This window comes from Aythya fuligula, chromosome 15, assembly GCF_009819795.1.
Source record: "Aythya fuligula isolate bAytFul2 chromosome 15, bAytFul2.pri, whole genome shotgun sequence".
In the NCBI taxonomy this organism is placed as follows: Eukaryota; Metazoa; Chordata; class Aves; order Anseriformes; family Anatidae; genus Aythya; species Aythya fuligula.
Window position 1 is genome coordinate 13,061,807 of NC_045573.1, and position 26,066 is coordinate 13,087,872.

A 26,066-nucleotide genomic window follows, 5' to 3' on the forward strand; every position below is an offset into this window, starting at 1 on the left:
CCAAGCAGAACTTGGGCATGTTGTTTTCAGAGTCAGCAGAAGTTAACATCTTGAGGCTTTATACACTAAAAGCACAGATCAGCAGGACATCATAGCACACCAGTTTCCAGATCCCTTTGTGCCACAGGGTCAAGCCCCATATTCTGTGGGGCCCTAGGGCTTTTCCTTCCTTATGCCACTCACATAAGCTGATGCTGCCAGCCCCATTTCCATCTGGTGCAAAACTGGGATGAAATGTGCTGCCCAAGGTCATGCAGTGAGGTGGCAGAGATCACTGGCAGAGATGAAACAGGAGATCTAATGAGATCCAGTCCAGCACATCTTACAGCAGATTCAGTTACCTTACCCATCAGACTGCAGATAAACGGTGTACTAATGGCTCTCAGCTACATTCACCTTTCAAGATAGTGCCTAGGTGGCCAGCTGCCCAACCTCCCCTTTTTCTGTAGCTGTTAAAATAGATGGTCAGATCTAGTTTGGGCTTATTTCATTAGGGAACAAGGGCTCCCAACTGCTGGCCCACCCTTGGGTAAGAACTGAACTTCTGCTTAACATAAGAAAAATGCAAAATAAAACCATCACATCAGGGATATTTAACACCCAGAGCTTCCAGGCTAACAGCTGACCCCACTGATATTCTTTAGGTCCATCTTTATGAGTTTATACACTTGCAGTGTATTGAATGTAGTCTGTTAGGCCTATGTACAGGGACAGCTTGCATTTCCCCTACTGGTTTATAAAATACTTGCCAGTTTACATTTTAACCACTCAGTAAGATCTGATACCATGCAGGAATCGTTTTTATCAATACTCCTCCTCACTGTTCGGTCATACTGGTGTCCTCTTCCACAGATACAGCATGCTGTGACTGCAGTAGATCTGCAGAACCTTACAAGCAAGTTATAATATTGCAAATGAAGAAATAATTCAGCTTTCTAAGAGTACCAGACAAGTCCTATGTAAATAAGATGAATCCTGTTTAAATGAAACATTCTGTGACTTCCCTTCCTGTGCTTTATTCCTTTCCATGTTTCCTTTTTGCCTCTTGGTAGCTCTGTGAAGAGGTGTCACACCGCTACTTGCTGAGTTCTGCCTGATCACACTTGCCTAGGAGTAAAGCATGACACAGGTTTGTTATTCTGGGTCACCAAAATCAGCATCACCTCCAGGAGCACAGCTCTCGTCACATCTTAGCTTTCAACATTTCTCTGAAAAGGTAGCAGTTAGCAACAACGCTATTAATAGGAGTTTGGAAAGATTTCTGTGCTTGAAGCAATGGCAAAAGGAACGTGGTGAGTTCAAAGGAAATAATGGAAAGCAGCTAAACAGTATGGCTGCTTTGCCAAGCACACTCGATGCCAGGATCTCTAGTGGCCGATAGGAACATGGGTGACTTCTTTTCCAAAGAGATTGCCAGTAGGCTGTGGACACAGGATTATCTGGGCTTTGTAAAAGGTTAATATCTTCACAGCTCTTTTGCTAGCAGACAGCTGAGGATACACAAAATGCCCTGGGTCAGCTTCACACTGTTCCCAACCTTTGCCATGTGTGAGCATCAACTGAATTATGTTTGGGCTATGTCAGGCTTACCTCTGCAAGGCCAAAACTCAGCACAAAAATTTTATACAAAATCTTCTTTCTTGGGTGATTAAAACATGAATCACTTGACTATGGAAGGAGCATCAAGTACATTCTCTTTCAGACCACAAAACTGAGCCCTGCTGGGACAGGATTGGCTGGGCGGTTCCAGCCCTCAGCTCAATACTCATATTTTGGGAAAATCCCATGATCATTGGGATCAGTAGCAAAATTCCTGTTGAGTTCCACAAAACTAAGGTTAGGCCTAAATAACTCTGTTTTTCCCATAACTTGCTTCTTTCCCACTAGGATTCTCAGGTGCCGTTGGGTGTATGTAATGACACAACACAACTGAAGACCTGCTACTTCCGAAAATCTCGTTTGTGCTGTGCTCTGGCAAGCATGGTGAGCAGTGGCTGGAGACATCACCCTGGAACGGAGCCTCCAGCCAAACTTTTGCAGCTTTTGAAGACATGTTGCTATCAGCAGATCAGTATCTGCCACACAAACCCCAGGGGAACTGGAGATGCTTTTCCAGAGACAGGGTAGACCAAACTGGTGAGACTGGGTTTGGCTCTGTGCACCTCTTACCTGTCTTCTTGCAGCTTTGCCCTACCTGTACAGCATGGGATGAGAACAAGGCCGTAGGGGCTGAACCCACAGGTAACACCAGTAATCGCTACCGTTCCACTGAAAAAGAGCACTGGGGAACAAGCTGTTAACCACAGGCTATCCTAAAAGATTCATATCCTTTAAAAACATCTCCTTCCTGGGAATATTCTTGTGAATGGTCCAAAGAATTATGTTCCCTTTTAAAAGACGTCCTATAATTTATTTTCTGAAGCATTTCTTCAAAAGATTTAATAAATCATGAGCCATTATATCAAATTTGACCAAAATTTCAGACTAGTTAGTTATGTGACTGTGAGATTCCATCACACAGGTAATGTTTTAGCAGTGAGGTGATAAGAGTATAGTAGATATTAACATTTTAGGCTATAAAGGACCCACATGCCTTGAACTCCCACAAAGGAAAGCTGAAGTAATTGTAAAGAGTCCTGTGTAAGAGCTAGAATGCATCCCATTTTCCTGCAACTTCTAAATGCACTTTGCTGTCAGCTGCCAGAGTAAGAGGGAATTAGAAATGGGTATTCCGCTCAGAGGCACTGGACACAGGGACTGCAATCAGAACCCAGCTCAGAAAGCCAACACCTTGCAAGCAGTGTGATCATTTTATTTGCCAGACCTTGTGTTTGCCTCAGATCTCTACCGCATTCTTTGCTAACCACATACAAGCTTGCATCGCACGTATCTAATTTCCAAGTGATGCCGCGGGCCGTTACTGAAGTCTGTTCACTGTGTCCTCCCCGGCGCTGCGGGGAGCGCTCGGTGTTCGGCAGAACGTGGGCACCAGTAGCACGCAGCCATCTCCAGCAGCTAGCTGGGACGGTGCTTTCCAGTTCAAGCATTGAAGCTGAGATAAGCTATACAAAAAGAATGAAAAGAGAAGTACCTATCCTGAGACAGCTAGGACACTACAGATTAAGCTGCTTTGATTATAGTCACTAAATGTACTTTGGTTTTTTGTATGAAATACCAAAAGGAATCTGAGTCCCTTGGGTAAGTCCATGCTCCTCTTACTACCCAGGATCCAAGCTCTAAAAGGCTGCCAGTGAAATCCAGGCCTGTGTAACCTCTTGAGAATATTTTTTTTCTATAAAGCTGCAAAACCAAGAGCAAATAGCCTTGTACAATAGCTCAGAGGTAGACGCGCAGGGGAGGATGCTGAAAAAGTCTTGGGCGGTTAGTCAGGAAGAATCAGTCTTGCATTAGAAAGCTTGTTTCTTTCTCTGCTTTGCCTGGAAGCTGAAGCACCCATCTCGTGTCCTTGCCATGTCCCAGCGCAGCAGCCGCGTTACGAGCGGTCGCAGATCTGAGCACGAGCAGGTCACGGGAGATCTATGTCGGCTTCTCAGGCAGCTCCTTGGTGGGACTCGGTGACTGCGGCTGGTCAGCCTTGTTCTGGCTCGGAGGGGGGGGCCACGTGGTCTTCTGATGAAGATGGCTGAAACAGAAACGTATGCTTCTGTAAACTGGGGGAGGGATACAGAAGATAACATGAAGACAAGACTTGTCATTGAGTAGAGAAGAGAGGCGGCCATGGATCTCTCATGGCTCTTTGATTGTACTGGCCGTCTGTTTTGCCTGAAAACGCTTTTCCTGACTTGAAATGAAGGCTTGCAAATGTCTGCTTTATAGCTAACAAACCCTGCCTGCAGATTCTAAGGTTCAGTTAAGGCAATCAGCTAAGACAGTGGTCAAGCCTCAAAGGTATACTCTTTCAGCAGATATTTTCAGGGCATGGCTCTGTTAAACATAATTCACTTAAGAGGTTCCAGAAACAATCTTAGAAGACTGGAGACCCAAACAGAGCCATGCTTGTCCCACTCTCCTGGGCTTGGACCTCATGGCATCCTAACACCATGACAAAAAAGTCTAACACATTCATTGAGGATTTTTCCCATGCTGAGAACTCAGTGGTCTTGAAAAGTGCCAGTTAGACAAGCCACAGAACCATAAATTCCCATCTGGCCTGAAGAAAAAAAAAATCACACTTTAGAAAACAAAACAAAGATCCACAAATTCACACTGTACTTCATTGTGCTGGGCAGGAAGGCTCTTGCTGTCTAGGAAATGACTTCTTTCTCTGACATGACCATCTGGAGGCCTTGACTAGATTATCTGGTTAAAGGTTGTCAAGCAAAAAATTTGATTAAAAAAATAAAAAATAAAATAAAAAAAACACACACACAGGAATTCTTACTGTGTCAAAATTACAGAGCAAGACAGTTTTGACACCTACTCCTTGTAATTTGGGATTCCTTCAGCAGGCAGGCACTGGTCCCTGTCACATGGCGAAGCTGCAAATGTAAGCACACAACCAAGTGAAGGGTTAGAAAACATACCCAGTGCAAGTATCACAGCTACATTATGATAACATGCATTTAAATAATGCAGACACACTGGAAATGCTGACACATTCATCTATTAGGTTTAATCCTTATAGGCTACAATTATTTTCCTCGTGTCTTGTGTTCTGAGAAGTGGCAACGCTGGACTGCAGCGCAGGAAAGGCCACGGCAGTATGTCTGGGTGATGAATAGCATCAAAGAGTAAAGGCTGGGCATATATTAGGGGCTGTATGTTCATCCTGTGATGAGAAGAAGGAGAAGATAAGCTCTTCTTTTGCAGTGAAAGAGACAAGTGGGGTCGAATAACTGCTGCAAGAAACTCTTACGGGTCACAGAATAGTCTGAGAATCCCAGACTGGGAGGTTATTCATACTGCCATGGATGCTATGTGCCTGATTTCCTCCCATCCACAGCCACGGGAGTGGGAGGCTGCCTAGGCTGATGGATTTGTACACCAAGGAAATGGGGAGATTACCATGCCCCTCTGCTCAGCGCTGCTGCTCTCGTACCTGGATGGTGAATGCAGGTTTGGATCCCCAGTTCAAAGCTATTGAGAAGCTGGATAAGGGCCAGCAAAGGCAGCCCTAGGGCTCATAACCTGCAAGGGGAGCCTGGGGAGGGCTGAGGGAGCCTGGCAAAGGGGAGGCTGAAAGGCAGTCTTGCACCACCCGCTCCTACTTCAAGGGCAATTACAAAGACGTTGGAGCCAAACTCTTGTTGGCAATGCAGACAACATAACTGGGGGCAACAGCCACAGATCGCACCTTGGGGAGTTCAGACTAGACGTTAGGAAAATCTGTTTCTACATGGAGCATAATGCAGCTCGGGAACACATTATCCAGAGAGGCTGTCAAGATGCGGCTGGCTAAAAACCACTGTAGATCTAATCTAGTGTGGGTGATGGTCCTACAAGGAGCAGATTTGACTATTGTTCTCCAGCAGTCCCTTTCGTAGCGTTTCTGTGATTCTTTAAACCATTCCTCTTAGTTTCTCCTGGGTAAATGCCTTTCCTCTGGCCCTTTTGACTCCTTATACCATGAGTCTACTTGTCAGATTCAACTACAAGTCGTATGGGAACATCTCAGCATGAGAGAATTAGGAGGCTTCTTGGGAGGCTTAGCTGGTATAGCAAACAAGTACGGCGGGTGGCAGAAGCTGTAAATAACACTAAGCAAGCATCCTTCAGACTTGCTTGGATTCAGGTTGCTCTAGTTAGTTTAGTGCTTACCATCCTTGTTGGAGAGGATTGGTGCTAGCAGTTCTTTAGCTTCTGACAACAAGAGGTCAACAAGATCTGAAGATGGAAGAGATGTATCTGAGACTGCGTCTGTTTTATCCTCTTCTGTTTCACTGTTGACTCTTATAAATATGGAAAGTGCCATCAATACTTCTATCATGGAACGGTCATTGAAAATCCTGGCCAGCTTCTTCTGAAGGATACTCTACGTAAATTCTGTGCATTCAGAGGGGAATTGCATCTCGATCTCACGGCATCACTGAAGAGTCTATTTTAGGCACACTTGCATTGTTGTGTTAGACAGAAATATAAGATATACTATCAACGTTTTTTGATTGTTTGTTTGGTTTTAGAATTTCTATTTCTTTTTAGAATTCTTCAAAAAATTTTTTTTTCTTTCATTATCACAGAAATAACCATCTTGGAAACCTAACCATTAAAAAAATTGTTTTCCCTTACCATCATTCTTAAAAATCAGCATTTTTTAAGAGTCAAGTCATTATCAACAATACTGTGACTTTTCAACAAATCAACCAATTTTACAAAAACAAACGAAATACCACCAGAGTTCTCACAACAGAGTTCTGATACAGTTTTTGCAAGTGATAGGAGATAGTTTGAAGGGGAGTCCAAAATCCTGAACTTTATTTCTGTAACCAGTCATGTACTTAAGAGTCATGTTAGTTCTTTGCTTACACTATTAGTTTCTGTAACTGCTGACAAACAAGGCCATGGTCCTAAAGCCAAAGACTGACTTCTAGTAGGAAAAGCAGGTGAGTCACAACTCTGCTTCTTTGAAACAGCTTGCTTAGGGGCTCTGCTAACAAGAGCAGCTTAATCAAAGGAGTGCTTCACCTACTCATTCCCCAGAACAGCCTGAAACAGAGGTGAAATGTTCCCAAATACCAATTGACCTGTAGCATCCTGATCATCTTTTCCCAATAGTTTCATTCCCAAAGTGACAGTATTTTTAGAAACTCCAGGCAGGTTATGTGTGAATCACCTTCCCCTGAGAAAGGTCAGGAAAGGAAATGTTCCTGTTTGCAGTTCCCAGAAGCCATCTCCTACCTTTTCTCATCTGGTAAATGACTGGGTGTGCTCAAGACCTTGTGAACGTTCTGCCATAAAAGAAAAAAAAAAAAGGGGGGGAAAAAAGGTTTCAAACTTGTAGGAATGAATAATTCCTGAGAACAAACCTCATGGATTTTTGCTGCTGATCAGATTTAATATGACAGTAATCAGCTTCTGCTTATTCATTGCCCTTGAAGCGAATATCTCAAGGCCTTTTGCAACACAGGCAACATGCACAGCCTATGCAAATATACAGACACATCTGAGTTATGCATTTTAATACCAACATTAAAGTATACCAAATGCACCATAAAAATACTCTTCCAAAGAATAGTTTTGCAGGCTACATTTCAGCAACTCCATGGTTTCTGGATTGTACTTGCACATGTAATGTCTCATAATGGTTAGTGAATGCTCAATCACTACTGAGGGGTGTATAAAAAGAAGACATTTTATCCCAGTAGCCAAAATCCTGTGATGTTTGCCCCGGGGACCAAGCCAAATCCATTTGCAAAGTCCAGCCCCAGACTGCATACACCCCAGTGAACACGCCTAGTGCTGCAGGTCTAGAGGCATTTTAATTCTTCCTTCTCTGAGGCAGGGGGCACAGAATCTATGCTTCCTTTCTCTCCACTGTTTTCTATTGATCTCAAGATCTCCTGGGACAGGTTACTAGTAGCTGTAGCAGATACCAGAATCCTAGTGCTTCCCATGCCGGCCAGTTTACTAACTACATAAGCTTTGTACAGGCAATAAAGTGGAAGAACAGACAATTAAAAGGCTAAAGCAATTCTGTATGTAATTTTGCAGGAAATCTAGGTGAGGGGAAAGCACTGAAAGAGCAAAACTACTCCTTGAGTTCACATTGGCTGTGCAGAGAAGCAACTGGCCAGCCATACAAAGGGAAGGACAAAATGCACGATTTTGACTGTCGTGTCCAGAGGAGTTCCCGGAGCAGCAGGGAAGAGTCGGTGAGCTGGGGACAGCAGAGCCACAGGGCAAAAGCTGCACCACACTGTTTACATGGCTCATGGGTAAAGGAACATGCATGAGCTTGTTCCCTGGTTTCTCCTAACCAACAGACAGTGCCTTGTTAGCATGAGAAAGAATAAAAATAAATAAATTTCTTGCTTCTGGACCAGGAAATCAGTTGGACTTGCAAAATCCTTGTTAAGGTAAGAGGCCACAGTGCTGCCACCAGCACCAGAGGCATCTGAGTACATCACCTGCACAAACAGGAGCAGTTTCCTATTGCAGATCTCCAGGCGCTTCCGTGAGACTTCTGATTTCCGTAACTGGCCGTCAGCCAGGGACAACTGTCTTTTCAGTTCCAGGATGTCTTCCTAAGACAGGGCCAGAGAAGAACAAAAAGGAGATGATGACACTCCAGCCTTGGCTTTTGGAAACATCATCTTATGGCATTTGCTACAAGCAGAAAACCACAGTCCTCTTGGAATGGCCGGTGGTAATTGCACAAATTATAACACATACACAAAGACTGTGCTGGCCTTGTTGTCATACATGACAAATAACATATATGCTACGGTCATTTTCACCTTTAAATGAAGGAGATAGAACCCCCAGAAGAAGGGTCAGCAGGGTAGGCTTTTTCCCCTCCCACCGGACTTTTCTTCGCAGACGCAGGGGTTGCATTACCTCTATTTCAGCCACATGTTTTGCTTTCTTCCCTGCCAGCTGCATCTTCAGTTCTGCAATTTCGGCTTCCAGCAAGTGGATCACTTCCTCGTAGTCCTGCTCTGCGCTGTGAGCCTGCCTCTGCACAACCTCAGCCATCTGCAGCTTGCTGTGCAGCGTTCGGTTCTCGGAGAGGAAGCCCAGGGCTTTCTGGAAGCAGCGAGAAGTTGCGGTGTATGCGCCACGTCCCCCTTGGCCGCCGAGCACCAAACCCACCCCGGCAGCCTTTGTGTCCCAGGGGTGGGTCCCAGCTGGAGGCTGGGACACAGGCAGGAAGAGCCCCCACAGCTCAGCCTTTCCAGGTCAGGGACAGCCCAAGGGTGTTGAATTAAAACCAACATCATGAGACACATCCAACAACCAGCTCTGCACTAACCTGGTTCAGCCGCTGAAGCTCATCTTCCATTGACTTCTTACTGTTTTCCACCTCTTTCAGGAGAGCCTAGGGAAAATATTGTCACCAGATTAGAAGCAACAAGCATCAGGACATCCTCTAGAAGATGCCCTGCTCTTTCGTCTCCTACCCCCAGAGCAATACAGACGGCAGCAGCCATGTGTGCTCTTGCCCTGTTGCCGCAATTGGTGGGCTGCAACCTGCATGTGTGCGGGGTCCCTGCTGCACCCAACCACAGTGCTGGCAGCTGTGCAGCCAGGTGCATCTGTCAGCCATGGGCTTGAATTATTTGCATTATAAGGTGTCACAGCTTTAAATGTACTTCCTCAGTCTCAAAAAAAAAAAAAATAGTGGCTGCATACTCTTTAAGTTATAAGCTTTTGTTTGAGCTTGAGAGAAAGCTGGAGGTAAGGAGAGGAGTGGGTGGGAGCCTGCTTGGTGCAGAGGAGACCCCTCAGTAAGGACAGGCCACCCCACAGCCCTCTCATACGACCAGAGTGCCAGCAGAAGGCACCAGCTGAGGGGTCTGCGGGGAGGAGAGGATCCACCTTTAGCCGTCGGACTTCTTGCCGCAGATCTGTCATCTCCAGCTGCAGCTGCTCCAGCTCCTCGCTGCCATTGCAGCTGAGCGAGTCGAGGGTCTGTGGGGCAGAAGGCAGCATTAGCACCACTCGTGTGCTACCAAAACCATGGGGCTAGATCACAGGTGTACTGCTTTCCATACCCAGAATAACTATTAATCTTGGTAAAGGTGTTGGCATTTTTAGGATTGGAAGGCACACTGAATAATTCAGCTGAAGGATTCCCTCCCCTCACCCACCAGAATTTCTGCCTCTGATCCCTGACATAGCTGGAATAGCTGTGCTGCAGTGAATTTTCATTTTGAGCCAAGTGAAGTTAGTTGGGATTGATTAATTATGGCTAATTCTCCTGCATCACTCTGAGTGACATAGGCTGTTTCCTTCACATCACCCCATAGGTGGTGGTGTTGCTTTATTAAAACAGAGGACTCTTTTACATAATTTCCTATAATAAGAATGATTAAGGGATCCTTCTCCCTTCTTCGTATAACTCAAGAACAACCAGAACATGAGAATATAGCTTTTCCCTTAGAATCCCATGAATTTATGTATAAAGAAAAATAGTGTTCTAAGCAACCCTGCACACCTGCCCCTGCACAGCCACACAAAAATCTGCTTCCCCCGGGGACGGTGCAGCCAGGTCTGCCTGAGAGCCAGCCCGACTCACCGGGGAGTGAAATGCCGACGTGTCCAGCAGAGTGGCCACCTCATGCTGGGTGAAGAGCACAGAGCTGGAATCCAGGCCGGCCTCATCCAGCTCGTCCTGCATCACGTCCCTGAGCGCTTGGAGGAGATCTGCGAGAAAGAGGTGGCTTTTGCAGGGAGGGGAGAGAAAAGCACTGCTTTGGGGGGAGAAAATGCCATAGGTTTGGGGAAATCCCGACCGACAGGCAGAGCAAGTTTAGAGATACCAAAGAATCTTCTCTCAGTTCTTTGATGGTCCCAGCAAGCTTAAGTAAGTTCACTGAATGATAGAATCACAGAATGCTTTGGGTGGGAAGGGACCTTAAAGCCCATCTGGTTCCAACCCCTGCCATGGGCAGGGGCACCTCGCAGCACACCAGGTCGCTCAAAGCCCCATCCAGCCTGGCCTCGGGCACTGCCAGGGGTGGGGCATCCACAGCTCCTCTGGGCAGCCTGGGCCAGTGCCTCACCACCCTCATAGGGAAGAATTTCTTCCTAATACCCAATCTAAATGTACCCTCTTTTACTTTAAAGCCATTGCTCCTACATTGCTGATAACCATTACCAGACCGTTTTTTTTTTTTTTTTTTTTTAATAGTGAAAAAATGTCAAATTGAAAAAAAAATTGTACTTCTAAATAACAAACCAAACAAACAAAAGACAACCTCCCCCACATATTTGCAGTTTTCACTGTTGTTCTCAGAGTTCTAAAATTTCAATCCCTAGCGCCATTTCTCTGACCCATGTCACCCACCTGCCTGCTGGCATTTCTCATATTTTTGACTTAAACCAAACAATCCAAATCAATGGCTTCAGCACTGCAGGGGGGTATTAAATGGACAAGTCTGAACATCAGGATTTGTTCCGTATGGAGGAGAGCCTGGTGCAAGGGGCCGCATGGGACACACGCAGCCTGCACCGAGGACGGGAGGTGTTTGTGACTTCCCCTAACTGCCTGTGAGCAGTGCCCAGCAGGGAGCTTCTGGCCGAGCTGCTGCCTTTCAGCAGGTGCCTCTCAGCCATCAGGAAAGCTGCACAACAGCTCAGAGCCTGCTGGCAGCTGCCTGCTCACCTCCATAGGCCACCGTCCCCTGCGAGTCCGTGGTCAAAGTTTGCCGCAGCTGCCTCTTCTTCTCCTCCGTCACCTCCAGACCGAGGTACTGCAGAACCTGCAGCAGGAACAATGAACGTTTAATAAAAATAATAAAAATAACTGCCTGAAAAACACCGCTGGGAAAGCACTGCTGTGGAATAGAAAGCGACGCTTTCTCCTGGAATCGACTCTGCAGGCATCACCTGCTGGAGGAGCAGGCTTGGGCTGGACTTCCAGGCTCTCCTTTCCCACAGCTGCACAGAAATGCCTGTTCCTGAAGCCAGGGACACGTTCGTGGCCCTCCAAGAACATTTTGTACAGGCGGCAAACAGATTTGCAGCTATTACAAATGGGCAGGAGCTTTATCAAAGCCTGTGGAGCTGCAGCAATGCTCAGCTGCCAGGAGCTCGGCCTCTCTTCTTTCTGCCCAGGAACCGTGCTTGGGACCGAGCAGATAAAAGCTGTTCACGGGGTATTTCCTGCGGCAACGGGAGACATTCAAACATTTTGTCTCTCACTGTACCTTTTGCTCCCTTACTATGCATGATGCGCTGACTTCTGATACGTATCAGCTCAGCCCCTGGGCGCTGCACAGAAGTGGCTAAACCTGTGCAAACGCCACTTGGTGCCGGCGGCAGCAAGGAAAAGGCTTTAAAAGCCAATGTCAGGCTCGGCAGAGAACCTGGGAACGGGCCAAAGCTAAAGGTAGAGCTCTTTCTCTCAGCTGCCGCAGGCTGCACCCACAGCTCCCCCTCACAGGGGTCCCCCCTGTGTGTCACCCCCCACCCAGGCCCAGGGGAAGGGAAGGGAAGGGAAGGGAAGGGAAGGGAAGGGAAGGGAAGGGAAGGGAAGGGAAGGGAAGGGAAGGGAAGGGAAGGGAAGGGAAGGGAAGGGAAGGGAAGGGAAGGGAAGGGAAGGGAAGGGAAGGGAAGGGAAGGGAAGGGAAGGGAAGGGAAGGGAAGGGAAGGGAAGGGAAGGGAAGGGAAGGGAAGGGAACCGCCGCAGGGTGGCAGCAGATGCCCGCCTGTGCCCCGCACCGGGCCGTGGCCGTGCCCCCGCTCCCCCAAAGCCCGCAGCACCCCGGGGTGGGGGTACCCCACGCACCCCACAGCCAGAGCGGGGAGCGCGGCCCCCTGCGGGCGCTCTGCCTTTCACCGGGGCTTTGGGTGAGCAAGTGGGCAGCTCTGCTCCTGCCCTCGGACAGTGCCCTCGTACTGCGTTTTCCTCCAAAAGCTGGCAGCCCTGCCTGGAGCCCAGCACTGCGGCCACCCCCGGGAGCCTTCGGCCTCTCCTCTGCCCGAGGTCACCCAGCAGTGAGAGCAGAGCCGGGGGCTGGGGGGCTGCTGCCCCCCCAGAGCTCCCCGCATACACGGTGCAGCCCCCGGGGCTTCTGAGCTGCCTGCAGCACCCACAGGTGGCCGAGGGGAGCCGTAACTCCCCCAGACACCCCTCGATGCCACGGTGGGGATGTTTCACTACGCCCTGTTCTCCCTTTGGAGTTCCTGAGGCTGGACACATCCTCCAGCAAACTCAGCTGAGACTTGGTGATAAACACAGCTTGGGCTCAGCTGCGATGCCTCCGTCTCAATGATTACATGCAGTAACTGCAGTGTGTGAGCAGTGTGATGCCAGGAGGGAAATCAGCGCTCAGGGCACTACACAAGGAGCCCCCGCTGCCCCCAGCACGGCCCGCCCGGACTCGTGGTGAGGAACTGGGCAGCTGCAGGCCCTGCTCGGTGTAGGGCACTGTGCACAAATTAGAGCACCGAGCAAGTGCAGTAGCTTTATTCAGCCAGGCTGATTCCCTTGGACTATTTCTATTCAGTTTTGCACTTTGTAATCCCTCCGGAAAGCAAGTGACCCAGTGACCCCAATGCTAATACCTGGCGCTGCCCTCCCACGCTCCACTGAGCCACCGGGGCAAGTGGAAAGGTCTCGACCTGCTCCCGGCTCAGGCCTCCAGCAGGACCCAGCACCCCGGGCTGCCTGCGGGTGCTGCTCCACCAGCGAGACCCCCGGGGGTCCTGGTCTCTTTGTGGGGGCACAGCCACAGCAGTGGCAGTCACAACCCAACAGACAGCCACCCCTGCTGGCGCACAGCCCCCCAGGTCCTTCATCTGGTGAACACGCTGCACATTGCTCCCCAGTGCCCTCCTGCTGGCCTTCCTTGGTGGCCCCGCAGCTCTTCCACGGCAAAAACAAGGCGAGGAGACCACTGGGGGAGCACCCTGAGGAGAAGAGGCCACTCACCAGGTCCAGCTTGCCGTCCTTGAGGCGGATGTGGGGGTCCAGCGCTACTCTGGGCTTGGTGCCTGCAGCCACCCCCTGGCTGGGGGCTGAAGTGGGCGCTGAAAAGCCAGGAGGAAATATTAATGGAAGAGTACTTGGGTAAAGGAAAGAGGGCAATTTGGGGCAGAATATATCTGCATAAAATACATTTCTGTGCAACAGAGCAAAATCAAAGAGCAGGATTTTTTTAAATCCGCGCCTGGAAGCCCAAAGCAGGCCACCATGGAAAAGACTGGACACTGGGGGAATGACAAACCCATGCTGAAACTGGGCTTCCTCCTGGCTTAAAATGGGGAGTTTCACCTGGGGGCCTAGGAATGCCGAAAGGCCACTGTGGAAATTTCCAGTCAAGTTTTTTGGGGTCTTGGAGTCTGTACTTAAGGTGATCTATTTAAAAGAAAACATATATCTGCTTCTATCCTGTCTACTTTAATTGATTGAGCAAAACTGAAAGCCAAGTAGCAACATCTTATAAAATACAGCCTTGGCCTTTCACAACACCTGTGGAATAGAGAACTGAAGCATTAAGAGCAATGAGGAAAAACATTGGTGCAAGACTTCTTCCCTCCCTGAGACTGCGAAAAGCCTTGAACCCTTTTCCCCAGCTGTTGGGGCAGATTATTGGGGTAGGAGCTGCATGCACTGCGAGCCACAGAGGGAGCCTGCAACAAGCACAGCTGCAAGGTTTTGGTGAGGGGAGGAAGGGCAGCTGCTGCACGGGCTGAAGGCTGTTACAAGAGGGGAAGAACCAGGTGCTGACAGCTGGCTCCTCCTTGCTGTCGCTGCCCTCAGAGCTCGGTGGTGCAAAGTGCAAATCCCACTGCCATGCCCTGGTGCTTGTGCTCCTCCATCCCTGGAGGAAACCCGCAATTAAGTCACGTCCATAACAAACCGTGCCATGCCCTGGGAAAAGGGCTGGCTCTGGAGGTACGGGACGGCTCCGCTCACCCAGCAGCCACCAGCCCAGCACAATCCCTCCCTCTTTGTGCCAGTGGCACAGGACTGGCCCAAGGATCAACTCCTTTCCCCTGCTTGGGTTCTGCTCTACAGCCTGGGAACCCCAGTCCTGCTGAATGAGCCTGCCTCTGGCCCACCCCAGCACCTCTCACCCTCCTTGGCCGCCGGGCAGGAGCACGGTGAGCAGCAGTGAGGTGCTGCAGAAGCGTAATCCTCCTAATCCTGGCATTCATCCGCTCTGCTAATGCCAGCAGCTGGGAAGCAGGAAGAGGTAATAAATGGGGCTGCTGGATTGGCCACCAACACTTCGCTCCCCACGTTCAAGGGCAGAGCTGTTACCCTTCAGTGCATGGCTAATCAGGATTAGATCCACGAGGCTCTGCTGTCAGCTCTGGGCACGCAGATATCCAGGGCATCCGCTGGGCACCCACCGACAGGCAGTCCCTGGCCCAGGCTCCAAGCCTGGCTGCTGCTCTTTCAAAGCCGGCTGTCTGCTTTCATGGATGACAACACCGACACAAAGCCTCCCCAGCATCTCACATTAAAACAACAACCAAAAAAAAAAAAGTGTAATAAAATCCCTCAGCTAAGTCAGGAAGCAATTAGATCATTGCTATATTGCCTCAGTGGCCCAGGGCCCATCACTGGGTGCTCTGGCTGTCTGTCGGTGGTGGCCACCTAAAAGCCTCCCTGAAACCAAGGCTTGCTGGGGACTCACTGACATGGTAAGGAAGATCCTCCAGGCAGAAGCAATGACATCTATAAACAATTCTCCAGTTTGAACAACTGAGAACAAACTTAATGCCTGTACAATGCCCGGGGCTGCCATGCACAGTACAACCATCAGGAACTCACTTTTTTCCATACTGTGTCTCCAAGGGCCCCTTGTTGCCAGCAGATGGGAACGTTACATGCAAGGAGACCTGCTGGATGTAAGTCTCACTGGATCTTTGCACGTGGGCAAAGATGCTGCTCCAAATGAACTACACACTGAGCATGGAAAAAGTGCTGTTTCCTATTTCCAGTCCTCCAAATACCTTAGTAAAGAATTTTGCTATTATGGACAAACCAACACGGACATAATTATTACCTGTTGAGTAAACCACCTTCCCTCTCTCCCAGTGGGTTGAATGTCTTAATCACACAAGTAGATTCCACTAAAGTGGTATAAATACTGATCAAAATTAATTTCAGGATCCTCAGCACTGAGGAGCCAAGGCTGTGTTGGCCACCTACACAGACAGAACCATTAGCAGGACTCTTACCTGAGACAGTAAGCTCTGGTGGGCAAATGTCTGGTGACAAAGAAGGCACAGGAAAATGATTTTCATGTCTATTCTAGAAAAAGAAGACAAAAGGACACAGAATCTAAGCAGAAACTGTTGGTGTAAATATAGAGCAGAGCACAGGAGATCAGGAGAGAGCAACCCAACTGGCCTGCAGGAAGCAAGAGCACCCCATGTCCCCGTCCTGGCTCAGGGACAGGCCAAAAGAGGCTCTCAAGGGACTTCCCGCAGCTCTGGGTGCAGGTCTGTCCCTGAGCCAGCTCCAGATATCTGGCAGACAGAAAACCTGAGTTCATTGTTACTCTGAGAGCGCGGGTGAGTTTGACTTTGTGAGCTCTATCTGTAGAGGTCCTCTCTAAACCTCTGTGTCCAAAACACCAGTGAGTTCCTGGTTCTGACCATGGCCAGTTGAGTTATTTACCGAAAACACCTCATTATCAGAATGAGAATGACTGGAAGCAGAGATGGGTGCCCACCCTTTCTGAAGTACCAGGTCATGGGCTGAAGCACAAGTGAAAGGGGAAAAGGGTCACAGTGTAGATAAACTGAGCCCACTGAGACAGTGTGTCCATAGCTGGAATCTCAGAAAGAGAGGCACGGAGCTGATGCTGAGGACAGACGGGTGGATAACATGGGAACCTAAACATTCTTTCCCTGATGTGGAGCCCTGACCTCAGTACAAGTTAAATTCTTCAACAACAAAGTGAGGAAAGGAAAAATTTAATTCCAGTCAGCTGTGTGATTTCGTATAGGTACACAGCACTACACAAACACACCTTTCTGCTGGATGATGAACGATCTCTCCATACTACTCACATATACATGTATATGAGTAGCCTATGTATGTATAGGCTAAGGCTGACTTTCATAAACATGTCTGCAGCCTGGCACACCCAAAGGCAACATGTACTTGCCATTTCTGCAAGTCAGTGTCTTCACAGGGTCTGGAAAGAAAAACCTTTTTTGGAATGATGCTTGTACAAAAGCAAACTCCATCCAGCCTTGTCCTATGGAAGCTTATGGGGAAAAGGGCAGAACACACACCAGGCATTGCAGCAATCCAGGAAGTGAATGACAAAGGCACGAAACCCGATCACAGGCCTAAATTATTGTGGGAGTTGTGTGGTTAAATCCTGTCTCACCACGCACAGCTCAAGCCCTCGCCTCTGCAAACACAACATGGAGCTAGGCTACACAGGAAGAATGAGCCTGTCTTATCATTAGGCTGGTGAGGAGCAGACACGGGCTGCTCAGGAATGCTGTGGATTCATCCTCATCAGAGGTCTTTAAGAACAAAGAGTCATTCCTGCCTTTGGGTAGGAGACTAGATCAAACCGACTCCTGCGATCCCTTCCAGCCCTGTGGCTGTGTTGAATGAGATGCAGGTTGCTATCCACAGATTATTTTTTTTAACCTGAAACGTCTGAAACGTCTGAATGCAGGCCCTGGAGATGAAACTCCTGTCATTTAGCTCCACCGATTCTTCGCTGTCTCAAACCCAGGACAGAAAAAACAGTATTCCAGATTTAAAACACCTGGCTGTAAAATGAGGCGACATTCATCAACATTGCAGACTTTCCACAGCCCAGAAAGACTACTACAGGGTCCCTAAAAAAGAGTTTTCTGATCAAAGAGAGATCACAGGACTCATGTCTGTGGTCTTAGACATGAATTTCAGCCTACCTCTGGGGGCCTCACGTGGACCTTCAGTCTGCAGGAACTCAAACCATTTCCCACAGCCTTTGGCGGTGGCGACGGGATGTTGTTATGAACTGACAGTCCGGGATGTAACCGTCCCCGTCCAGGAATAAAGGCCACTTCTGTGTTTCCCTCGTGTCTTAAATGAACAATAAATACAGGACATTTGATTAACCAAGAAAGTATAACTTAAATTTGCAAAATGTTCATTCCCACGGTTCTTTCTCCAGGACAATCTCACTTAAGGCCATGGAACCTGCACCAGCATGGCTGGATTACCACCAGCTGGGTTGCTTGTTTGGACTTCAGCTCTTTTGTGGAACTCTGGTAGACAGTGATAGCGGATGTATGTGAGGACCAGAACAATGTGAAGGTCTTCATTACGCTTCAGGATAATCCAGGCATTCAATATTTCCTCGTATCACAGCCATCTCAAAGTGCCATTCAAAACTAACATGCCTCGTGCCTCCTGAAGCGAAACTTTGGTATGACACAAAGGGTTTCTGCCTAAGATTCAACATCACTGTGATGATGACAGGAAATACACTACACGCCTACCTGAATTTGGCTTTTGTAATGATTTTTCTGGCCTCTTCAAGTGTGCTGCCCACCAGGGAATCTCTATTGATAGCAATTAGTTGGTCACCAGGTCGGAGCCGGCCATCCTAAACAAAGAGGGAGAAAGTCAGAGCACTGGAAATGAATATCCCTCTGCCCTACACCTTCTGCAACAAAAATCTTTGTTAGTCCATATAATGCATTATTCATCTATTCTTAGAAAAGCTGCTTCAGAAGAACTACAACTTCTAGGAGAAGTCCCCATTGCAAAGTCACTGGGGGTTTCTCCACTGACTTACCTTGTAACAGTCACCATCTGGCATAAGCTCTTGAATGTAAACCATGGGACCATCAGGTCTGTTGGATCCACCACTGATTGTCAGCCCTAAGCCAGAAGACTTTGCTATAGAAATGCTCTGGATTCCTGATTCAGTAGAGTAGCTGCAAGGGAGAGACGTTAGCAGGTGACTCGAGGTGACCTGGTTTATTTTGCCATATCTCTGAGCAATCTCTCCTTGATTTTCTTTCCCTGTATGATCTTCCTAATTTCTCCTAGTCTTTTTTGCCTCTGCATATCTTCTTCCACCCAACCTGTGAAGGAGAAGGTGAGGACTACAGTTTCTTAGCAGACATTGTTTGTCATTAGGAAGATAATTGGCTTGCTTAATCCCAAATGTTGGGGAATACTTGTTTTCATTTAGGAAATAAGAAAGAAGAAACTAAAGTCTTAGCTAGTATATATTTGGCATCCTTGTCTCTACAACAAAAGGAAAAAAAAGGGCTGATGTAGTTATTATTCCAAACCCAGCCTAAATCACTAGAGAGCAATTTACAGATTGGTCTACTATTAAATAGCCAATAGCAAAAGTCAAAGTGAAGCTCAGGGTACACAGCTGACTTTTCATCTCAACCAGGGTTTGGACTCAAAACATTGCAAAATGCCCTGAGAATCAAGCCTGTAAACTTCCTTATAACAATAACTACCACACTGAGATCTACTTTTATGGCAGTGGCACAAATGCCTCACCCAGCGAAGGCCGTGCTGAGAATGGGGCAAGAGCGAGGAAATTGGAGCCTGCCCCAAGGAGCTGCCTGCTGAGCAGGACCCAGCAGGGCACTGAGATGGTGACTGCTCGTGACTGTGCAGGGAGGGGGAGCTGGCACTTACAGCAAGAGTTTGTGGGCACCGGGATTTTACTGACACCCTGTGGATTGGGGGAGTGACTGGGCGGCACCACACCAGGGAGGCTTTGGGAAGGATTCGGTTGTGTCTGAAGGTCATTAAGCCTTTTCTTTGTTATGAGCCAGGTGCAGGTGGCATCTCTCCTTTTCAGTTTATCTCCACAGCAGCCACTCACCAAGCGATCTGTGGTTTCTGGTCCTCTGTGTGTCAGCTGGTAGCTTCAGACACAAAGATATTCCTGGGCATTGCTGGCACAGAGCTGCCCCGTGCTGCTCAGCAGTGCCATCCCCAGCGCTCAGCACCCCAGCGAAAGAGCGGTGTGCTGCCCGTGCCCTGCCACACCGACAGCAGGCCACGCATTTATGCACCATGTGTCTTAGGCTTATTAAAAAACAGAAATACGGACCCCCCCGGAGGGGGTTAACCATAGAGCGAGGATGCCTGATTTATCCAAACCAGCTGCCAAGGAGATGAGCTGGCCTCTCCTCCGTAAGGGTCTCTCACTCTGTGCAAGCAGCTTAAACCTCTGGTGCCAAATATTTGTCCTTTGCAAATCCCTAATAAAGAGCTGATATTTAGCAAGAGGATTTACTGGTTCTGCAGTGAGGCCTGATTCTCTTTAGCAGAGCCTTGGCTTGTTTACACTGGCAAAGGAAGAGAAGCTGTGGGCCCTGGGGATGAATGGTCCCAGCTCCAGTGCCGTTAACACCCTTCACGTCGTCCCTCTTGCAAAGGGCAACCCCGCGCACCCTGGAGACGAGACTCTGTGGAAAACAAGCTCTGCCTGCCCAAACCTCTGACCCTGCGAAATATGAAAGGGCTGGATGACCACATGAAAACACATACTTCATGAGCCATGGTGTCTGCAGGCAGCCACGGCTCACACCAACGCAAAGGGCATCGGGAAACGTGCTCCTGAGTCACCTTCTGGTGGCACCAGTGACCTTGCAAAGGCACCCAGCTCGTGATGTGGTCTGTGGAGGTGGGGGAGCACCCTCCTTGCAGCTGGTGGCATAAAGCCATGTTGCAGAGGGCAGGGAGAGGAGCAGCTGCGTGGCTGACCACCACCCGCACACACCGACTGTCCCAGAGGGGGAGATTTCAGCTTCTGGGGGGCGGGCTTATCCATCACAGCAAACTGCTGCTGTGATGAGGACACACAGGGGACACTCTGGAGCGGACACATTAACAGTGAGCCATTGTGTTGATGCCATGGTATAGAAGAGGTCAGGATGATCAAAGCAGTCCTTCAGACCAGTATTCACTGTTTTTCTCCCTGAGACAGTGTTAAGACATTTGGTGACATCTTCCTAACAGACCAGTGGTCTGGAACACCTCGCTGTTTGCCACACACACAAACTCCTTAAAGAGGACACGTTTTAGAGGGGCACCCCCTGCTTTATGAAGAGCAAAAATTCGGAAGCCAAGCACGGAAAGGGCCCAACAATTGGCTACTAGCTGCTCACCAAACCTGTTGGATACAAGCCTTTGACAAAGCGCGACAGGCAGCTTGCCTTGCTGGCTGCTGAGGGCAGGTCTCAGCAATTCCTGGGGCACGACACCGCGGCACAAGGGGGCCCGGCCGGCACGGCTGTACGTACTGCGTGTGGGGTGTGTGCGCTGGGTTGCCGATGAAGGGGCCATGGGAGCTGGCCGGGCTCAGCAGCAGCGGGCTCTGGGAGCGCGAGGAGGAGCCTGAGGATGTGCTTTCCAGGTATCGACCTGAACAGCAAGGTCAGAGTCAGTCCAGAGAGCATGCACACTCCAGCACCACCCTCCTGCTCTGCTCTGCCATCAACAGCTGACACCGGCTTCCTAGCTTTTTGGGGAAAGACCATGTGTGAAAGGCATCAGCATGTAATTCACGGAGAGGACACCATTAGCATCCTCAGCACATGTCCAGCACATTGCCACCCCTCTGCCACAGGGGAAGGGCTGGCAGCTTTCTGGGTTGCTGACCCAGACCTTCTTTCCCCATGCACAGGTGCTTTGGCATTCTGGTATCTGGCTTAGGTTAACCTTGTTGTGTCTCACTAAGCATTTCCCTTTTTTAAATGAAAATAATGATAATCAAATGAACGATAGCTGAAATGCTTTGAAATGCACTGTAGAAAGCTGCATCTGCAGAGATGGGTATTGCTGGCAGCCCTGTATGTTAAAGTGGAGTCTGGGTATCTGGAAGTCTGTTCTGGCCCCAGCTCAATTCTCCCTAAATTCCCCAGGTGGATGCTGGCTCACTGCCTCGCTCTGCGCAGGCACTACCAGCCGTGTTGGCTGCTCCATGCCTGTAAATGCACTCAATGCTTTCAGTAAAGAGCAGGACATTGCTTCCTTCAACCCAAACCAAATTAAATCAAATCAGAACTCCTTCAAAATAACAGTGGGATAAAGAAAACTCTCTTGGCAGTGGGATAAAGGGGGTTTCGGTTTTCCCCAAGCACCTCCACCAGTGACCAGTACTCACTGCTGCCATGCAGCACTGGTGAGCTCCGTGCAGAGCCGGTGTTGCTCTGGGAGCCAAACTTCTCCAGCAGCTCTGAGAACTCTCTCCTGGAAAGGAAAACACGGGATGGTCACCAGCTGCTGCACAAAACCATTCCCCACCCCACTGTGTGACAGCAGCGCCTTGATGGCTGTGACTTATTACTGAGTCTGTAGGGCTGGCTCCCTCCAGCAATGGGGAGCAGACAGGAGCTTTCTCACGCCTGAACCCTGCAATCTCAACAGGTTGTGCAAGGCTTAAGGTCAATGATCAATCTCATGACTGAGGATGCTGAACCAGCAGAGACATGCTAAGTTTACAGATACTGAGAGCAGAGGGGCTTCTTAGTAAATTCAAGTACAGGGAGGAGTCACAGAATCACAGAATATCTCAAGTTGGAACGGACACACAAGGATCATTGAGTCCAACTGCTGGCTCCACACAGGACCACCTGAAAAAAACAAACCCGATGTCTGACAGCATTGTCCAAATGCTTGTTGAACTCCAGCAGCTCGGTGCTGTGACCACATCCCTGGGGAGCCTGTCCCAGTGCCTGACCGCCTCTGGGTGCAGAACCTTTCCCTAACCCCCAGCCTGACCCTCCCCTGTCCCAACTCCATGCTGTCCTCTTGGGTCCTGTCGCTGTCCCCAGAGAGCAGAGCTCAGTGCCTGCCCCTCTGCTCCCCTCCTGAGGGAGCTGCAGGCTGCCATGAGGCCTCCCCTCGGCCTGCTCTGCTCTGGGCTGAACAAACCCAGGGACCTCAGCTGCTCCTCGTATGCCTTCCTCTCTAGACTCTTCACCATCTTTGTAGCCCGCATTTGCTCAGTCTCTAACAATTTTGTGGACATTTGATAATGTGGTGCCCAAACCTGCATTCAGGACTCAAAGTGAGGCCACACCAGCACAGAAGAGAGTGGGAACGGTGGCCCACAAAAGTTTAGCATTATCCCTCTGTCTTGATGTAACCCCCCGCTTCATATATTACCTCACGGCAAAGGAGCCACATCCACAACATCTGGAAGCTGCTGTGATACTCAGGAGCTTTCATTAATGCTTTGCTCCCAGGTTGAGTTTGATTACCGTGTAACAACCCAGAGGTGTTTAGTCCTCCCTAAGCCGTAATCACTAGCACACAAGAGGTGTTGCTTCACGACCTTCCTCACCAAGTGAAACACGCTGAGTTCTTAAGCCATTAAGAACCACCATTAGCCATGTTTACCAGCTCCTGCATCATTTCTGTAATCCTTCTTTGAGCTGCTGTGAGCCTCTCACATCCGTTTGGATGAGGAGGCACGGAAAGGGGATGCCACGGTCAAGCACCAGCCTCACGCGCCCATCCCTGCCATGCTGGCTCTTTGGGCAATGCAGCTACCACTCCTCTGCATATGTGCAGCCCTCTCCCTTCATAACCCAACGCTTCCAAATCAAGCCAACCTTCAGGCAGAGAAGTCCCAAGGATGACTAATTTCTTACAGGTGTCATTACGGGAGAGACCCTGAAATTGCTGCTTCTCTGGCAGCAGCAGCATTAGCTGTCCACTTTGAAGGCAGGCGGGAATTCCCATGGGAAGGTGCCCTGTCGATGCCACAGCCACATGAAAAGCCTGGCTACGAGGGCTAGCTCTCACACTTGACAGTCGGTCAAGCCCAAGACAAACCTGCAGGAAACCAGCCGCAGCAGTTTCCTCACTGAGGAGCCTGCTACTGCACACCAGCAGACATTGTGTCATCTGCATACTTTACTGGGACAGATGTTATATATTATTGGCTAGATTAGAGTCAACAATATTAAATGATGAGTGAATCATCAGCTCCTTGGGTTCCTGCTGGAAGTGCTCTCAGTAATTTACGTCTTCCCATTTGCAACCAGCTCATTAACTAACTTCAAAGAATTATGCCTGCCTTATCTAATATTGCCATCAAATGTATGCCTTATTTATTCGATTTAATGCTAATTTTAAATCCATGTATCACACAACACTTAGTGGAATGCCTTGGTGAATCCAAATATTTTGCATTGACATTGTTGTCTCTATCAACTAAACCTATGTCCTTAAAAAAAGACAACAGCTTTGTTCAAAAACCCCACCATCTACAAAGATATTCCAGCTGACAGCTTCATAGCACTAGACACTGGAATATGTCTGAGCACTGGAAAAAAATTAAGCTTAGAAAGATCCCATAGCAATAGGGTGCAGTTTCCTGTCCCATGGTTTCCTTGGGTTAAGACTTGGATGGCTCATCAGAGTTTTCCCAATTTGCCAGTGAAATTTCTACAGGTCATTCAGACTCCCATTTCACTGGTAACTCACGTGGTGATGGAGTTATCCCTCCATAACCTATTGCAATGGCAGGGCTGACTTGCTGGAAGCTAATACGTTATTTCCAGTGATTACCTAGCCATCCGCAGCTGGGTTTTTGTTTTGGGCTGGGTGTTTCTGTGGTCATCTATTGTTACATTTTCCACAGATAATAATTCGTCAGAGCATGGAACAGGTTATGAACTTAAAACAATGGTTAAAAAATTCTTAGTCAATGCAAATGCAACTAGTCCAGCAGCTCCTGTGTTCTTTAACCCTGCTAAACAATGCAGCCCCAATCACCAACCCATGCTGTCAAACCTTTTGCTACAAGCAAGGGCAGGCAAGGCTTGGGCATTCTTTGTTGTTGTTTATTTTGAGTTGTTAAGGTCATCCACAAAGCGAGGCGGCGTTCATCATTGTTTGCTGCGCACCGCGACTGCTCGGCGAGGGACAGGGTGATGACCTGCGTCACACGCTGCCCTTCTGGCTCCTGCTTTGTTGGTCAATACTGCAAGCAACAATTCCACCGAGGACATAAACACATGACTAACTTGAAGCTTATCCCAGCAGCAAGCAAGACACTTTCTGGTGTGAATCTCCCAAGAATTAATTTTGTGCTCAGTGTTGTATTTGAAGGAATTTGCGAATGGGCAGATGATGCCCAAACATTACTGATTAATGAACAAGTGCACTGGAAGAATGCTAACAAGCTTTGCTTTGTGCTTTCAGACGCTAAGAGACTTCAGAAGTCATCTTTAATATTTAAAATTTGTCCCTTATTAAAATATTCTGAATTCTCAGGTCTCTACAAGTCTAAAATGCCCAGCTTTATTTCAAAAAAAAAAAAAAAAAAAAAAAGTCATGGGGCTGTATAAGGCAGAAAGTTCATCTTGACAATCCCTTCTCCAGCTCTTTTTCATTAAAGTAAAGCAGTGCAAGGGCTGGAGCATCCCTGCAGCAGAGCTCAGCCCTGCGGTGTAGGGTCAGATAATGGGGCTTGCCAGCAGTAGCCAGCTGCGGCCGACTTTGCTACAGATTAAGCAGTAGGAGGGGGTCAATCTTCCTGCAGAATATTGTTGTTTTATCTCATAATACCTTTTTGTCCTGCCCTTTTGTTCTTGGGAGAACAAAGGGCGAGTCTGACATCAAAGGTTATGCGACAGCACCGCGTCTGGAAACCTCAGCCCTGTACCGCGGCTGGGGAGAGAGGAGCCTGTGACACCGGGTGAATTAATAGCGTGCCTCAATAAACAAAGCCTGCAGGGCAGCGGGAACCCCGAACCCCAACCACTGCAAGCCTGATGCAAGCAGCAAGCGCAGCAGAGACAGATTTTCTCACACCCAGCCCACAGCAGATGCATCGTTTACAGCTCCTGGGTGGGCGACACTCCACAGTGGTGGCCACAGGCACGGAGCCTGAGCCCATTCCTCCTCTGCACCCCAACACCGCTGCTGGGCTGGACTTTGCCATAAATGCCTGGGAAGCAGCAACCTGCACACGTGCATCACAGCTCAGGGGTGAGTGGGTCCAGGTTTTCTCTCCAGGAGCAGCTAAAGACCCAAGGATACTAGGCCTGCAGGAGTCAGTGCTCGAACAAAGCAGGCGCTGAAGCTGCTTCCTATCTGTGGTGGCCCATGGACATCACCCAAAGTGACACAGCAGTATTGCTTGGCAGGCTGGATGAAGGGATTGCCTTGCACCAGGCTGGGCAACAGCTTCAGGAACTGCCTCTTCCTGCATATCAGCTGTGTGCTTGCACACAGGCAACCTTCCTTGACTTCTTTGGGTGCAGGATTATGAATTGGCAATGTTGCAATGATTGTACGTGTAGATGTATGATTAATGCAGCAGCCCAGTTTTGACAAGATGACTGTGCGTGCCGTGCACAGATGCGTGATAAAATGCTAAATACGTTGCGAGTGCGAGGAGGTGCAGCGCAGGCAGGCTTTCTCACAGCGACAAACCTGAAAGACCAGGACAATATCTGCGCAGCCCATGGAAACA